The sequence below is a fragment of the Otolemur garnettii genome, unplaced genomic scaffold, assembly GCF_000181295.1.
Source record: "Otolemur garnettii isolate 467f Iridium unplaced genomic scaffold, OtoGar3 scaffold00031, whole genome shotgun sequence".
NCBI classification, from domain to species: domain Eukaryota; kingdom Metazoa; phylum Chordata; class Mammalia; order Primates; family Galagidae; genus Otolemur; species Otolemur garnettii.
Window position 1 is genome coordinate 416,430 of NW_003852426.1, and position 14,515 is coordinate 430,944.

Consider the following 14,515-nt stretch of genomic DNA (forward strand, 5'->3'; position numbering starts at 1 on the left):
AAAAAAAAAAAAAGAAACAGCACTGTGTTTTTTTTGTTGTTGTTGTAGTTGTCACTCTACTGAAGAGATTTGGAGATAATTTGGAGTAACCTTAAAAGATTTGGAGAATATTCTCCTAAGTAAAGAATCACAAGAATGGAAAATCAAGCATACCACATACTCAATATTAAATTGGAACCAGCAGATTAACAACTACCGGCCCACATAAGAGAAAAACTCAATTAGTTTCAAGAAAGGATGGGGGAGGGTTTGGCAAGTTTCTACCCAAAGGGAACAATGCATGAGTGTAAGGCACACTTCCTGGGTGAAGGAAAGAACCACAACTTGGAATTTGCCTTACAAATGCAAACAAAGTAACATAAAAATCATGTATACCCTCATATTAATCTGAAATAAAAACTAAAATGAAATTAAAATAAGTGCCAAAGAAATATTTATGCCAAAAACAAAAAGCACTTCTGACATTTAAATAAATACATAAACACACAAAAATACTTTAGTTATAACATACATGAATATCTTCAATATTTGTTCCTCAGCCATTTCAGGTTTATTCAACTCCATTTCAACAAATAAACACAAATCAATACATTCACAAAAAATAAAAATAAAAAACGTTTTCTTGGGGTTTAAATAATTTAAATACGTGGGCCGGGTACAGTGGCTTACACCTGTAATCCCAGCACTTGGGAGGCTGAGGAGGATGGAATACTTGAGCTCAGGAATTCAAGACCAGCCTGAACAAGAGCAAGACCCCATCTCTAAAAAAATAACCAAGCATTGTGGCGGGTACCTGTAGTCCCAGCTACTTAAGAGACTTAAGCAAGATTCTGAAGAGTTTGATGTTGCTGTGAGCTGTGATACTACATCACTCTACTGAGGGAGACAAAGTAAGACTCTGTGTCAAAAAAAAAAAAAAGGCTCAGCACTCATATCTCAGTGGTTAGGGCACTGGCCACATGCACCAGGGCTGGCAAGTTCAAGCCCAGATGGGCCTGCTAAAAAAAAACAACAATGACAACTACAACAAAAAAAGAGCCAGGCATTGTGGCAGGAGCCTGTAATCCCAACTATTTGGGAAGCTTAGGCAAGAGAATTGCTTGAGCCCAGGAGTTTAAGGTTGCTGTGAACTATGACGCCACAGCACCCTAGCAAGGGCCACATAGTGAGACTCTGTCTCAAAAAAAAAAATTTTTTTTAAATCTGTAATATACTGTGATTTTCCTAAAAGCCACTATGCCAATTTTCTTTTTAGCACTAGGCAACCAATTATAGCATTTAAAATTAAAGTTCAAACTCCTTTGTGTTTTCTGCTCAGCTGCAATTAACTGTGAAACTCATGTTCACAAGGGTATATTTTTCTCAAATCTCTCAGATACCAACTAATTGTATAAGCACCATTATCCATTGTTTGAGGTAATCTAAGGCACCATTTTTTCTTTGTGAACACTGAATATTTTTATTAGCAGATATCACATTTAGAATATTCTTTGGCTAGTAACATTGTCAAAAAAAAGGAAAGAAAAAGAAAAATGGAATATTTGCTGAAAAACAGGAAACATTCAAAATCCATAAATTTTCAAGTTTTCCAGGGTGTTTGGAAAAAAGAAGTTAATTCTCTTGTTTTTAAAAGATAATACCATGGGGCAGCACCTGTGGCTCAAAGGAGTAGGGTGCCAGCTCCATATGCCAGAGGTCACAGGTTCAAGCCCAGCCCAGGCCAAAAACTGCAAAAAAATAAAAGATAATGCCGAAAGCCTGGGTGTGGTGGCTCACACCTGTAATCCTAGCACTCTGGGAAGCCTAGGCAGGTGGATTGTCTGAGCTAACGGGTTGGAGACCAGCCTGAGCCAGAGTGAGACCTTCTCTCTAAAAATAGCTAGGTGCTGTGGTAGGCACCAGAAGTCCCAGGTACTCGGGAGGCTGAGACAAGAGAATTGCTTAAGGCTCAGCACCCATAGCACAGTGGTTACAGTGCCAGCCACATACACTGAGGGTGGCAGGTTTGAACCTGACCCAGGCCAGCTAAACAACTGCAACAAAAAAATAGCCAGGCATTGTGGCGGTCGCCTGTAGTCCCAGCTACTCAGTAGGCAGAGACAAGAGACTCACTTGAGGCTTGGCACCTGTGGCTCAAGCAGCTAAGGCACCAGCCACACACACCTGAGCTGGTGGGTTCAAATCCAGCCCAGGCCCACCAAACAACAATGACGGCTGCAACCGGAAAATAGCCAGGCATTATGGCAGACGCCTGTGGTCCCAGCTACTTGGGAGGTGGAGCCCTCCTAAGAATCGCTTGAGCCCAGGAGTTGGAGGTTGCTGTGAGCTGTGATGGCACATCATTCTACCTAGGGCGACAGCTTGACGCTCTGTCTCAAAAAAAAAAAAAAAAAAAAGAGAATCACTTGAGCCCAAGAGTTTAAGGTTGCTGTAAGCTATGACGCCACAGCATTGTACCGAGGGTGACAAAGTGAGACTCTGTCTCAGAAATAAATAAATAAATAAACAAAAGATAATACCAGCAACAACTGAAATGTCTTTAAACTAAGGTGACCAGATTTTTAACATTGGTAAAGTGGGACACCATTGATGGGGGTGGGGGGAGTGGGGGTGTTCTTCATTAAAAATTTGGTCTATATGGAGCAACAAAAATTTTCATAGAATGCAAAAATAGTATTGCAATATATATTTTTTTAATTTCAACATAAGTACAATTTACAAATATAATACATTAAAAATATATATGTATAGGGCAGGGCCTGTGGCTCAAAGGAATAGGGCGCTGGTCCACCTGGGTGACTTTGCCCAAGAGGGGAGTAGGAGTTTACATTAGCCTTTTCATTTCCAAATGAAGTTACATTAACCTCTTCATTCCCAAATGGAGTTACATTAACCTTTTCAGCAGCTGAAAACCTTATATTCCCTTCCCATTGTCCCGCTGTTCCCTAGCTTGTCATGCGTTCTTTCCAAAGTTGGAACTTTTTTAAAACACTGCGGGATGGGACAAATTGTTAAAGATCGGGACTGTCCTGCCAAAGGAAGGACGTCTGGTCACCTTACTTTAAACACTAAAGCAGGTAATAAGCTATGCTCTTATCTAAGAAACTTGTTTTATGGGTGGCGCCTGTGGCTCAGTGAGTAGGGCGCCAGCCCCCTATACCTGAGGGTGGCCGGTTCAAACCTGGCCCCAGCCTACTGCAACAAAAACCAGCTGGGTGTTGTGGTGGGTGCCCGTAGGCCCAGATACTATGGAGGCTGAGGCAAGAGAGTCGCCTAAGCCCAAGAGCTGGAGGTTGCTGTGAGCTGTGACACTACAGTACACTACTAAGGGTGACAAAGTGAGACTCTGTCTCTAAGAAAAAAAAAAAAGAAAGAAACTTGCTTTCCATGATTACTGATAAACACAGTGCTGTTTTTTTCTTTTTTGTATTTCAAATTTATATGAGGTTATATATGATTGGGTTACATTGATTGTGTTTGTAAGGTAAAGTCCAGTATGTGGTTGTGTCCTTCACCCAGGAAATGTGCCATAAACCAGCACATTGCACTTGTTAGGTGGGAACTTGCCAAGCCCTTGACCTCCCTCTCCCTTTTTGAATTTAATTGAGATTTTCTCTCAACTGTATGTATTTTGACACACTGGCTAAACACAGTCCCATTAATAGAAAAAATATGCACCCTTGTTTTTCAATTTGACACAAGAATTTGAAAACAGATTTCAAGATTTCTGAAAAAATAATAAATATTTTCATTCAATTGCAACTTCATTTTCAGTTGATATAACTATGTCACCTGCCAATTTTCTTTCTTTTTTGAGACAGTCTCACTTTGTCACCCTTGGTAGAGTGCTGTGGCATCACAGCTCACAACAACCTCAAACTCTTGGGCTTAACCAGTGGTTCTCAACCTTCCTAATGCCTCGGCCCTTTAATACAGTTCCTGTGGGTCACAGCCCACAGGTTGAGAACCGCTGGTGTAAGTTATTCTCTTGCTTCAGCCTCCCAAGTAGCTGGGACTTACAGGCACCTGCCACAATCCCTGGGTTTTTTATTTTGTTTGTTTGCTTGTTTGTTTGTTTGTTTGTTTGTTTGAAGGCTCCCTCTGATTCAGGCTAGTCTCAAACTCCTGAGCTCAGGCAATCCACCTGCCTTAGCCTCCCAGAAGGCTCGGATTACAGGTGTGAGCCACATCATCTGGCCTGCTAGATGATTTTAAAAGATTCTCTGAAGGGGCCCACTAGATAATTAGGATTGTTATGTGAGGACTTTTTTGCTTATCTGTGGTGGCAGATATCACTAAAATTTGCATGGACCTTTTTTTTGCTCATCAGCTTTTGTTACTATTTGTGTTGTGTTTTGTTTTTTTTTTTTTTTTTTTTTTTGGCTGGGGCTGGGTTTGAACCCACAACCTCCAGTATATGGGGCTGGCACCCTACTCCTTAAGCCACAGGCACCACCCAGTATTTGTGTATTTAAAGGGTGGCCTGAGACAGCTCTTCTTTTTCCAATGTGGCTCAGAGAAGCCAAAAGTTTGGACTCTCCTGGACAAAAAGGAATGATGAAAGTTACAATACAGTCTTTTCTTTTGTCTGCCAAACATCAACATCTACCCTACGTCCATATATAAACATCCCACAAACAAATGGAAAAAATTCTTCCATCTAGCATCTTGTATACAACCCAAAACATACTCTTTCCTTCTCCCTAATGGAAAGACCAAAATTTCATCAGTTATTGTCTATAACTCAAAGGTCAGGATCTTTGGATAAAGTCTATTCTAGTAATTCTATTATAGTTATACACCAAAATTTTTGAACTTACGTATTAGTGTATGCTATGGTTTGGATGTTTGTCTCCTCCAAAACCTCATGTTGAAATTTGAACCCCTATAAGACAATGTTGGGAACTGGGGCATGATGGAGGGTGTTTAGGTCATGGGAGCAGATCCCTCATGAATAGATTAATGCCCTCTCTCAGTTCTTAGTTCCTCTAAGCACTGGTTGTTAAAAAGAGCCAGGGGTGGATAAGTGGAGGGAGGGTGATTCAAGGGATCACCTCTATGATTTATCTTACAAGGGTACAAGTGAATCTTTCTAAAAGTAGAATATAAACGTCTTAACACAATAACTAAGAAAATGACATGAAGGCTATGTTAACCAGTTTGATGAAAATATTTCAAATTGTATATGAAAACACCACACTCTACCCCATGATTGCATTAATGTACACAGCTATCATTTAATAAAAAAAAAGAAAGAAAGCAAAAACCCACAATGTTGTAAATCATGCAATTAAAGTTGATTACTTATAGATATGAACGTAGGATCACTGTATAGCTGTTAAATTTGATTTCTTATTACCTATTGTTAAATAAACTGTGTGAGACAAACAAACAAAAAAAGAGCCTGACCAGTTTGATGAAAATATTTCAAATTGTATATAAAACCAGCACATTGTACCCCATGATTGCGTTAATGTACACAGTATGATTTAATTTAAAAAAAAAAAAAAGAGCCTGGCTCCTCCCCATCTAGCATCTTCTCTCACCATGTGATCCCTTTGCACATGGTGGGTCCCCTTGGGTGTCCCACCATGAGCTAAAGCAGCCTGAAGCCCTCACCAGATGCAGGTGCACATTCTTGAATTTTTCCACCTTCCAGAATCTTGAGCCAAATAAACTTTTTTTTTTTTTTTGGTAGAGACAGAGTCTTACTTTATCACCCTCAGTAGAGTGCCGTGGCATCACACAGCTCACAGCAACTTCCAACTCCTGGGCCTAGGCAATTCTCTTGCCTCAGCCTCCTGTGTAGCTAGGACTACAGGCCCCTGCCACAATGCCCAGGTATTTTTTTGTTGTAGTTTGGCTGGGGCCGGGTTTGAACCTACCACCCTCGGTATATGGGGCTGGTGCCCTACTTACTGAGCCACAGGTGCTGCCCAATAAACTTTTTTTTTTTAATAAACTAGTCTCCAGTATTCTGTTATAGCAACATGAAAGTAAGACAGTATATATGATATAAAGTTAACATATTCTATGTATAAAATAGTTGAAACGATGAAGAAAGGAAAAAATGAATTTTTTAAATAGATGAACTTATTTTATTAGGGACACAGTAAAGATGAAAATATGAGTTGATACAGTATTTTTCAATTTTGCGGTTGTTTGAGACTTTTTTGTTGTTTGTTGTTTGTTTCCCTTTGTTTCCCTTTTCACTACATAGTCCTGACTTCTTTCTTCATTCCAAAACGATCTGCTTCTGGATAACAAGATAAAAGGCAAAAACATTGATTTCCATTAGTATCATGTATTTCTTATTATTCAGAAATAGTAAATCCAGTCATGGTGGGCTTGACAGAAGCAAAGTGAGTAGGCAATGTAAATGCAGAAGGAATGATACATTCCAGTGAGGATAAATGCTCATTCTATGATGGAAGGGATTCAGTGTAACCAATCTTCCACTAGGGGGGTGTACTGATCCACATTTGGATATGATAACGCATATAGCTGGGTCTGGGATGTATACTACTGGCAGATGAGGTAGTCAGCTATGGTCGAAGGTGAGCCACTTTCCCTAAAGGAAAATCCACACATAGTCTCTATGCCACCATGCCTTGTTTTTTTTTTTTTTTCATCCAAAATTGGGGTGGCTAAGAAAGAAAATGAATGACAAGAGGCCAGCACAGTGGCTCACAGCTGTAATTCTAGAACTCTGGGAGGCCAAGGCCTGAACTCACAGGTTCCAGACCAGCCTGAACAAGTGCAAGAGCTTGTCTCTAAAACATAGCCAGGTGTCGGCTTGGCACCTGTAGCACAGTGGTTACGGCGCCAGCCACATACACCGAGGATGGTAGGTTCGAACCCAGCCTGGGCCAGCTAAACAACAACAACTGCAACAACAACAACAAAATAGCCGGGCGTTGTGGTGGCGCCTTTAGTCCCAGCTACTCAGGAGGCTGAGGCAAGAGAATGGCTTGAGCCCAAGAGTTTGAGGTTGCTGTGAGCTGTGACAACAGGGCACTCTACTAAGGGCAACAAAATGAAACTCTGTCTAAAAAAGAAAAGGAAGGAGGGAGGGAAGGAAGGAAGGAAATGACTGATAACTACAGGTCATCTACCAGCGGTTCCCAGACTTTGGGGCACCAGAGGCCAGTTTTGTGGAAGATAATTTTTCCATAGACCAGGTTGGGGGTGGGGATATTAGATGTCCAAAAGGAGTGTGCCCCCTAGAATCTTCACATGTGTAGTTTACAGGAGACTTCATGCTCCTATGAGAATCTAATGATGCCCCTGAGGGCGCAGGAGGCAGGCCTCAGGCGGTGATGCCAGCAGTGGCCCGTGGCTATAAATACAGATGAAGCTTCACTGGCCTGCCGCTCACCTCCTGCTGACTGGTCATTGCTCAACTTCCAGGCAAATTGAGCAATAAGATGAACCTTTCAAAGATCTGCCCAATGTAATATTTTGATTCTCTGTTGTTCTTTAACCATAAAAGAGAGTATATCAGTAGAAACCTTATTCCTCCCACCCACCCCCAAATCCCTGGACCCAGGAAATTTCTTGAGAAAGTTTTATAAAACAGGGAAGAAATAATTCCAATCTTTCACACATTCCTCCAGAGACCAGAGAAAAAAGATAATGTTCCCCACCTCCTTTTTATTTTTATTTTTTTTGAGACAGTGTCTCACTTTGTCACCCTCAGTAGAATGCCGCAGAATCATAGCTCACAGCAATCTCAAACTCTTGGATTCAAGCGATTCTTTTGCCTCAGCCTCCCAAGTAGCTGGGACAATAGGTGCCCACCACAATGACAGTCTATTTTTAGAAATGAGGTCTCATTCTGGGGTCCTACCCACTGAGCCACAGGTGCTGCCCCCCACACCTGGCTACTTTTAAGAGATGAGGCCTTGCTCTGGCTCAGGCTGGTCTCAAACTCCTAAGCTCAGACAATCCACCTGCTTCAGCCTCCCAGAGTACTAGGATTATAGGCATGAACCACCACACCAGGCCCTGATTATCATTTACTATGGGTCACGGGTTCTCATTGTTTAAGATGAGAGTTTACATGGCCTTCACTTTGAATTTAAATGTATAAAACTGTAAAGTTGGAAATGGAAAATCAAAACAGTTTTGGAGAGGTTCCATTCACTGTTCTCCAGAATCTTGGCCTTCTGACATAGTTTGGTGGACCTATCCCTGTCTCTGTAGTAACTGCCAGCCAGATCCTCTTCATCCAGCAACAAGTGTTCAAGAAAAATGGTTTCAATGTGAAATAGTTACATGATGGTACAGATAATGCCAATGCATGCTGTAAAGAAATTCAGGGTCTTTTGACTCAGCGCCTGTGGCTCAAGCAGCTAAGGCGCCAGCCACATATACCTGAGCTGGCGGGTTCTAATCCAGCCCAGCCCACCAAACAACAATGACAGCTGCAACCAAAAAATAGCTGGGCGCTGTGGTCCCAGCTACCTGGGAAGCGGAGGTAGGAGAATCTCTTGAGCCCAGGAGTTGGAGATTGCTGTGAGCTGTGATGCCAGGGCACTCTACCCAGGGCGACAGCTTGAGGCTCTGTCTCAAAAACAAAAGAAATTCAGGGTCTCATGTCAGGTACAGTAGCTCATATCTGTAATCCTAGCACTCTAGAAGACCAAAGTGGGTGGATTGCCTGAGCTCTGAAGTTTAAGACCAGCCTGAGCAAGAGTGAGACCTGTCTCTACTAAAAACAGAAAAACTACCTAGGTGTTAAAGTGGGTGCCAGTAGTCCCAGCTACTTGGGAGGCAGAGGCAAAAGGATCTCTTGAGCCCAGGAGTTTCAGGTTGCTGTGAGCTATGATGCCATGACACTCTAGATTGGGACACCAGAGTAAGACTGTCTAAAAAAAAAAGAGGGCAGCACCTGTAACTCAGTGGTTTACGCTAGCCACATATACCCAGGCTGACAGGTTCGAACCCAGCCTAGGCCAGCTAAACAACAATGACAACTGCAACAACAACAACAACAAAAATAGCCAGGCATTGTGATGGGCTCCTGTAGTCCCAGCTACTTGAGAGGCTGAGGCAAGAGAATCACTTAAGCCCAAGAGTGTGCAGTTGCTGTGAGCTATGACACCACAGTATTCTACACAGAGCAACATAGTGAGACTCTGCCTCAAAAAAGAAAAAAAGAAAAGAAAAAAGGAAAGGGAAGGGGTGGGAAGGGAAGAAGAAATTCCCCATCTTGATACAGGATTCCCCGACTCAGGACTGGAGAGGAAGTTCCCCATTCTCTAGGCCCAGGTGAGCTCAGAAATGAGACCCCCATTTCCAGGCATAAACACATTGTCTTTTCCAGGCCACATCCTCTGGGCTCTAACAAGATCATGAACAAAGCAGCCTGAGACTTTTTTTGGGTGGCTCTACCTTGAGTAGGGAGCACACACCCCAATCCCTTCCCTGAGACAAAAACTGCAAAGATATAATAACCATGGACTGCATTCAACTTTGAAAGGCTATTTTTCCACCTACGAAATCCTAGCCAAAATGTAATTCTCCAGACAATATATGCCCCCTAGACAAAGGCTCCAAGAGAGGGACTTTCGACTTGGGTCTTCCACTTTGCCAGAAGGTCGGGTGCTTTTTAGACTTTCTGTATTCCCTTCTGTCTAATAAAAATCCTGTCTTACCACCAATCTGTGGTCTGTGGGTTCATTCTTTGAATCCCCGAGACCCAAGACGAACTGAGGAAGAAATTCCAATAACAGTCTCACCAGAATTTTAGAAAAATTTCTGAGTTTTTAAATTTGGACTATGATGGTAGAAGACACGTGACTATCTCATGGTTGTACTTTTCCACACTGAGACCCTGCTGAACTGTCCATGTGGGAATCTCCATATGGGGAACTGAACAGACTTGGAAGATTGCATAACTATACTTCTTCTTTGCCTATGTTTTCACGAAGCCAAAGCCTTTGTTCCCTTTGCTTGCCACCACTAGTTCTGCTATTGGGCTGCAGAGGTATGGGCAGATTTCATGAAAATAGCAAATTCCTTAGCAGCTTGAACTGGGGGAAGGAAAAGAGGGAGATTCACTGAGCCACTGACTTACTGAAGGACTGACCCAGCAAGATTCCTAAGCAGCAGACAGAACTAGTTAGGAAAGGAATCATTTCCTGACTCCCTGTGGGGAAAAACAAACTATTCTGCAGAGAGAATAGTCTGCAAGGGCTCTCCCAGTGAAAGGAAAAGGAAGGTGGCACATTCCAGAAGAGCAGCAGACTGGGGCACCTGCATCCCACAGCGGGGTTCTCTAGCATTCCCCACAGAAGTCCCCAGTCTCCCAGAGTCTACTCCTCCTCATGCTGTCCCCACCCTGCCTGAAAGAGGTGAGGAGGATGGGGGAAGGGAATCAAACAGGCTGGGGGATGGGGGCAGTGAGAGCCCCAGCCCAACTGGTTCCAAGAGCAGGATTAACACAGGGTCAATACCAATTACTTAGCCAACATTTGGCTAAAACTGTAGCAGGGGCCCAAGGGAACAGCTTCTTTTTCAGTTCCAGAAGAGGAAGTATTCACTTTAGTGTGGCTAAAACTATTCTTTCCTTCTTTTTTCTTTTCTGGAGTCCTCCCCACCCCCCAGGGTTTTACACTTCATGCTGGAGGAGATGGAGGATCCCAGGCAAGACCCAGGCTTTCCCCCTCTTTACCTTGTGTGCATTCAGGATGAATTCTCTTGGAATTAAGTTTGGGGAGGAAAAGGGCAGACAGGCCCTGACCTGAATTTCATTCACATATCTGCACGTAGTACCTGAGGAGATGGGAGAATAGCAAAGGGGAGGGGAAAATTAATATTGCTTGATGGGTTGAGGATGAAACACAAAATCATTTCCAATCTTTTTTCTTTTACTCAAATTTATTCCAACTTTCTTTCTTTTCTTTTCTTTTCCTTCTTTTTTTTTTTTTTTTTTTTTTTTTTGGTGAGACAGAGTCTCAAGCTGCCGCCCTGGGTAGGAGTGCCGTGACATCATCATAGCTCACAGCGACCTCCAACTCTGGGGCTCAAGCGATCCTTTTATCTCAGTTTTTCTATTTTTAGTAGAGATGGGGCCTCGCTTTTGCTCAGGCTGTTCTTGAATTTGTGAGCTCGAGCAATCCACCCACCTCAGGCTGCCAGAGTGCTAGGATTACAGGTGTGAGCCACCACACTGGGCATTCTAACTTTCACTTCAATTTTTCCTCCAACTTTCTAAAACAATGACCAATACAATTTTTATATCACGAGAAGCTACATGGGGGTGGCAAAAGGCTCAGTGTTACCTGTATTCAGTTAATACAACATTAAATGAAATAATTCCTCAGTCAGTTCCCAAAGCCATTCTTGGTTGTAGTGGAAGAAAACAAGAAAAAAACAGTATGACTATTGTATTAGGTTGTGGGATTGCAGATGAGCTTTTTTTTTCTTTTTTCATTTTAAAAATTATTTTATTGGCTTGGCGCCTATAGCTCAGCAGCTAGGGCGCCAGCCACATACACCAGACCTGGTGGGTTTGAACCTGGCCCTGGCCTGCCAAACAACAATGACAACTACAACAAAAAAAAATATCTGGGCATTGTGACAGGGACCTACAGTTCCAGCTACTTGGGAGGCTGAGGCAAGAGAATCACTTAAGCCCAAGAGTTAGAGGTTGCTGTGAGCTGTGATGCCATAGCACTCTACTGAGGGTGACATAGACAGATTTTTGTCTCCAAAAATAAATAAATAAATAATTCTTTTGTCATTATAATGGTGGAAAATTTTTTAAATGGGAGAAAGAACAACATTGGTGATTTCATAATACAAAACAAAGCACACAAAGCAACGATTTATGTATAATATCCCATTTAATTCATTCAAAACTCTGTGAAGTTGATTAGATATGCTGTTATCCTAGCTTAACTAACAGTTGTTAGGCATGAAATTTAGAAATGCCCAGCCCACCATCCCACAGCTAGTGGGGCCCAGGTTCTCTGAATCAGCCTAGTATTCCATCTGTGATGGCAACTTCAGTGAGAAAGGGGCCAGAGAGCAGGGGGCTTATCCCCTCACAGTGTTGACATGCTCAGAGTGAGTGGTTGAATCTCATTAGCGATGGAGAACTCAATACTCACCAAGACCCCCCCATTCTATTAAGTTTAATTTGAAAAGAAAGAAGACCCTTATGGATGAGCTCAATTCTTTTTTTGTTTGTTTTTTGTTTTTTTGAAACAGAGCCTCAAGCTATCCCCCTGGGCAGAGTGCCATGGCTTCACTGCTCACAGCAACCTCCAACTCCTGGGCTCAAGCGAGTCTCCTGCCTCAGCCTCCCAAGTAGCTGGGACCACAGGTGCCCGCCACAACGCCCGGCTATTTTTTGGTTGCAGCCATTGTTGTTTGGTGGGCCCGGGCTGGATTCAAACCCGCCACCTTAGGTGTATGTGGCTGGCGCCTTAGCTGCTTGAGCCACAGGCGCCAAGCTGAGCTTAATTCTTTATTTCTCGTACTTATACAGAAATTAGCAATTTCTGACCTCTGCATCAGAAAGAATAATTCTTCCAAACATTTGCAATCCCTGTAGTTAATCCCTTAACTCAAATTATATTTATTTTGGCCTAACATCTGCCAGGTACTAGGTGTACAGCAATGCACAGGTCAGATAGTCCTGCTAGAACGACAGGCATTTGGAGTGTAGAAGTAGGCACGTACCCTGGTCTGGGAGCAACTTAGGACATCCTCCCTGAGTAGGTGTCGTGTCAACTGAGCCCTGAGGACAACAGTAGTTGATAGGGAGAAGTGCTTCTGATAGAGGGAACAAGTCGGGTAAAGTCCTACATGTTGGACAGTGTGGCAGGTTCCTAGACTAACCAAGCCCGGGAAGCTGCGGGCAGCTGTAGCCTGGCACTGAAGAGTGCTGGCTGCCAGCTGGACCACCTTAGTTTGAGTATTTCTACACTTCCACTCAGCTGTGTGACCCTGGACAAGTTACTTACCCACAACATGCTTTACTTCCTCATTTATAAAATGGGAAATATGTTAGGGATGTTGTAAGGATTGTTTGAGTGGATAATACGGGAAGAGTTTAGAAAAAGCTTGGCTCCTAGCTGATGTTCCTCCCCTGTTTGCTTCATGGCTGGAGGGAAACAAGGCAGGAGAGAGGGAGGCTGATGGTTCTGGCTGGGCCTTGGAAGCCCACCACAGCCTGGCACTGTAAACAGAGAAGTGAGGATGATACTAACACTTTGAGAAAGGCCATTCTGGCCACGGTATAGAGAAGCGATGGGAGAGGGGAAGAATGTGTGCGTGGACAGTTCAGAGATGACTGTAGGGCCAGCACCTGTGGCATAGATTCTCTCTCTCCATCCTGAACAACTCTTCTTCCTATCTCAAATTCTTTTCCCACTGCTGTCCACTTCCTCCTTCCCACACACAGGCACAAACTGGTTGTGAAGGAATTGCCAAGCACATCTGGGACAGCAGTTATGACAACAAGGTACATTACTGGGGACCTACTAGAAGAGGTGGCCAGTGGTGTCTCACTGGAGTACACAAGCAGCCCTGTCAGAATCCTCTGTGGTCATAGCTTGAGTTGATAACATGGGAAGGGTTTAGTACAAGCTTGGTGAATAGCATTACCAAGTGCTGTGCCACTTTCTAATCCATCAGAGAGCCATGTGCTGTCCATTCTGCAAGAAGCCATTTCAGGGCCAGGTGCAGTGGTTCACACCTATAATCCCAGCACTGTGGGAGGCCAAGGCGGGCAGATTGCTTGAGAGTAAGAGTTCGAGACCAGCCTGAGCTACAGAGAGACCCTATCTCTAAAAAATTGCCAGGCATTGTGGCAGGCACCTATAGCCCCAGCTACTTGGGAGACTGAGGCAAGAGAATCGCTTAAGCCCAAGAGTTTGAGCTATGACGTTGTGGCACTTAACCCCAGGGTGACTGAGAGAGATTCTGTCTCAAAAAAAAAAAAAAAAAAAAGAAGAAGAAGAAGAAAGTTATGACTATCAGGAAATGTTAGACTTTAGGGCTAGGAAAGACTTTGAATCAATTCCTTGCCTGGGGTTGAGTTAAGTTAATGTATTTGACCATAAAGCTTTAAGGCATGGATGACAATAACATTGTAAAAGGCGGGAGTCAAGTATCAGAAGGTTTTTGTTTTCTCTATAAACAGTTACAGCCACTTGACAAAAAGGTTATATAGGGAGAAAATGAGGAATCAAGGTTAGATGTCAAAAAAAAAAATACTCTAATGTTAAGGACTAGGTATTGCAAGTCGTAAAATCCTTATAGCAATGAAGATGAATTTCAGAAAGATAGTTTACCTTTCACTCAAGAAAGCTATCTAAGGACAGGATCATATGCACAAAGCTAAGAGACCAATTTAAGGTTCCGGTCAACATAGGCAGCCCTGTTGTTTCCTTCCTAGTGGCATCCGTACATCAATAAATATTCACGAATGAAGTTATAGAAGACCCTCAAAGTCATGGGAAGTGTTGGAGGAGCAACTACAATTAAAACAGGATATTGG